Source organism: Vicia villosa, linkage group LG2 (assembly GCF_029867415.1).
Source record: "Vicia villosa cultivar HV-30 ecotype Madison, WI linkage group LG2, Vvil1.0, whole genome shotgun sequence".
Classification (NCBI taxonomy): domain Eukaryota; kingdom Viridiplantae; phylum Streptophyta; class Magnoliopsida; order Fabales; family Fabaceae; genus Vicia; species Vicia villosa.
The window spans coordinates 136139558-136143656 of record NC_081181.1 but is presented as its reverse complement, the minus strand read 5'-3'; the positions used below and the strand labels follow the sequence as shown (position 1 = coordinate 136143656).

Below are 4099 nucleotides of genomic sequence, written 5' to 3'. Positions count from 1 at the left end.
AGATATAAAGCTGAAAATTAAGTATAATTCGAAACATAAACGTAATTAGCCAGATTTATTCCTTATCCATATAAATGTGATTAAGACATAGACACGTCTAGTTGGTTCGGCTTGAAATACTCACAGGTACGATTGAGAGAATAAACTCCTAGATTCGAACTCGTATTTCACCAATTCTTCTCCAACATACAAACACATCAAATTGTACCAATGTGTACATCTTAATGAAACACACTCTAAAGATAAACAACCATATATGGCTTCACAAAAGACTTAGGTCATTTACACTTTAAGCAAATATTACTTATACATATCCATAGTGACACAAATTGTGGAAAATGTAGGATTCAAAAAGAGACCCTAGCTCTTCTCGGATCATAGTTCTCCTCGGATTCCACTCGGCTAATAACAATAGTTAAATAGATAATAATATTAAAATTGTTATTAAGATGCCGAGATACAAAATCCTAATGCTTACTTCAATGCTCACTTGCAAACACTATCGTGACGAGATAGACCAATTCATGGATAATGAAGTGTATAGGCCTTAACGCCACTCGCCCGGAAATAAAATAGCCGACACAATGTAAGGTTATTTACATTTTTTTTATTTTTCATTTAATAATTTTCGTTGCGTAATGTCTTTACAAATCTCAGGTGTATAAGCAAACCATGACACCACGAGGTGAAACTACATCTACAATAGAACAAATACACTTTAAATAAGAACGACGAAGAACTTCACTAACAATGAGGACAAAGTATAATTACAAGCACTCCAAAAAGGGGGCACAAATGGACGCAAAAACTTTATTAAAAAAAAGAGACAATTCGACCTAGGGGTGGACATTAAAACACCATCCGGTGATAACCGACCGGACCGAATCCAAAAAAAAGCTAGCGGTCGGTTTTATTCGGTTCAGCGGGTTCAGCGGGTGAACCAAACGGTTTATTTTGGGTCTGCACGGTCGGGTTCGGTTGGATTAATTGGGCCCGTCGGACCCCGAACCCGACCGATACTAATTACTATATGTAACAGCTACTGGTAATGGCCCAACCCAGTGCAAAGAATTCTCTGGCCCAATTGATTTTCTCAAACCCTAACCTAATAAACACAACATACAAATACCAGATCTCAGAAAATTTCCCAATTCGTTTTCACTTCTTCTTCGCCGCCGCTGCCGTCACCATGCCTTGAAACCTAACCCTAAACAACTCATGCATCTTTGCCGTCACCACTAACCACGCCACTCTTCCCTCATCTTCACATCATCACTGTAATCTCAAGCTAGCTGTCTATGTTTGTCCAACCTCGAATCTCAGCATTCAACTTCCAAAATCACGAGCAAGAAGAGCTTTATGTTCTTTTTAAGGTGATTATTTATGATTTGGGTGATTCTGAAAGTCATCCAAGTTTGACGTAATTTATTTTAGCATTTATATTCTGTAAACTATTTTAACATTTATATTCTGTAAACGGTAAGGTTAAATCATGTGTTTTTGTAATTTGATACAGGGTTTGTGTTTGGTGAACTTTGTTTGGTGAACGGTAAGATTTGTGTATCTCTATGAGTGATTTAGGGTTAAGTTTTTTTTTATATGAAATGTTTGGATCTGAGCATAAGTTTTTGATTTAATATGTTGTGTTTTGATCTTGCAGGTTGAAACTTACTAAAGTTTTCAGAAATTACATGGTCTTAAAAAAGTGTGAGATCTATATTTTCTGTTATGTAACTCTTACTTTTTAATGGTAGACTGCAAATTTCTTGTGTTCTGAAAATATATGTAAATCACTTTACATGGAAGGGCCTATGAGAATGCAGGGAGTTGAATCTGAAAACGTCTAATAGCGAGAACAATTTATTTTTCTATGTTTGAAGTATTACTGTTAATAGCCTTTTAATTATAAGACTGAAGATTTATGACTTATGTTTCATAGAAATTATGTTGGATAATGCTGAGAAACTTTATATTTATTAAGAATCATCTTTCCTTGTTGCAGCTTATTTTAGCATACGATGAAACACAGTGCAGTATCCATGAAAATGGTAGAAGACAAGTTTGTTTCTATCAAAACTTTTGTAGATTATTTTACTGTGTTAGTGAATGATTTATGAGAATTTATGAGTTTTTATATTAGATAGTCAAATAAAATATTGATCATTTATGCAATATTAATTTATTATCAATATTTTTGTTAACTAATATCCCTTATTTATATTTTTGATGACAGGATTTTTTTGCATGAATTAGTTGTAGGAAGGAAATATGGACAAAACACATTTTATGTTACAATATGACTATATGACTGATTCTATATTTGAATGTTTCTATAATTTGTAAAAAAATTTGTCTATTATGTTTTCTAATTTTATCTTACAATATAACTATATGACTGATTCTATATTTGAATGTTTCTATAATTTGTAATAAAATTATAAAATTTGTCTATAAAATTATAAAATGGCTCAAAATAGCCTTCTGTACAAATAATTAATACTGTTTTATCCAAATAATTAATTTTATTAAAAAACTGATTAATTTTTTATCTTTAAAATTTAAATACAAATTCAGAGTTTTTAATTGGACTTGAAATTTGGGGGCCCAACGACACATTAGAAACTGGATTTTTTATTTGGACTTTAGTTTATATTGGCCCAACAACAAAAGATATCCGAAATTAACCGAAGCAGTTACCCGAACCCGCTCTAACCCGAACCCGAAAATCCGATTATTAAATTTGGTCGGTATTGGGCCTAATAATGTCATCCGAGGGTTGGGCCGGATTGAGGTTTTAGGCCCGAACCCGAACCGGCCCGAACCGATGTCCACCCCTAATTCGACCATCTTGAACAATCTGGCCCGGACGGATTCGCTCTCTCGAAACAACCAACGGATAAATGAAAATGCTCTACTTATTCCAACGCATTTTAAAAAAACTACAACTGTCCTAAGATTCACATAAGCATAGTCTTTCAATCTTATAACTAGCTAGAGTAGCATTTTAAATGCGTAAGAACTCCAAATTTCCCTGAGAAGATTCAAGATCTTGGGACCTCTACTCCAGTGTTCTCGACACATGCATCAATTGACCACCGGAAGCACTAGAAAGGTTAAACATAGCCAAGGTTTTGTGTTCCGCATGTAAGGAAGCGTAAGCCTTCTGCAGTTCCCTTAAATAAGTATCTCGTTGGGAAGTCCAACTGTTCACACACCTCTCCAACTGGATCCTTTTGTCACGTGCCTAGTTTGCCTAAAGAGCTTCCCAACATCTGTACCAAGCTAGGGATAAAGCTACGGAAGTCCTCTTAGCATAATAGGCCAAAGTGTTCAACTCCTCCCATAAAGGCTTGTTTGTATCCCAAAATTTACCCTTCTAATTTTTACTTTTACCTGGCTAAGGCTTTGCATATCATTTTTATATTTCCATTAGGTCATATACATATCATTCATTTCATTCAATAGTGCACCTAGGTTCAAAATATCAATGGTTATACCAACTAGAGTTTCATAGTGGTTTTGAGGCTTCTTCATCAAATAAGTCTGATTCATTTTGTTATTCTTGGAGCATTGAATTATGAAATTGATCATTTATCTTCTGGTCGACACTCGTTAACCCATTGGTTGAATTTGGCCATTTATTTTCTGGTCTACTCGAAACAACCCATTGGTTGAGAATAATTTTTCGTAGACCTTCACCAATGCATTGGTTGAAGCTGGTTAGTTCATTCGTTTTTCGAGTTTAGTTAACCACTGGTTGAACTTGATCATTTTCTCATGTTGATTTGAATCAATCCATTGGTTGAGAAAGATCTCTTCGACAACTCATTGGTCGACCTTTATCAATCCACTGGTTGATGTTGCTTACTTCTTTATGATTTTTATCAACTCATTAGTTGAGCACGAATTTTCATTTCCTTTGCTTTTCCCTAACGAGACCTCCCATCAGAATTCCTTTGCAATGAACTCATTAATCTCCACAAAGGTTACTTTCCATTTCATATCCCCAGCAAGGGAATCCATGCATTCACAGTATAACTTATTACCTCACTGCATTAAAGGACAAAATTTGGTTCTTCTGTATTTAATTATCTTTTAC

General features: G+C 34.6%; 1 long non-coding RNA gene across 1 annotated transcript; it reads left to right on the top strand.

Moving 5' to 3' along the window:
- The first annotated feature begins 874 nt into the window (after positions 1-874).
- On the top strand, positions 875-3101 carry LOC131646883 (uncharacterized). Its single transcript, XR_009297667.1, has 4 exons — positions 875-1373; positions 1517-1549; positions 1661-2048; positions 2234-3101. It is a non-coding gene; the product is annotated as an uncharacterized LOC131646883 (long non-coding RNA).
- The last annotated feature ends 998 nt before the right edge of the window (positions 3102-4099 follow it).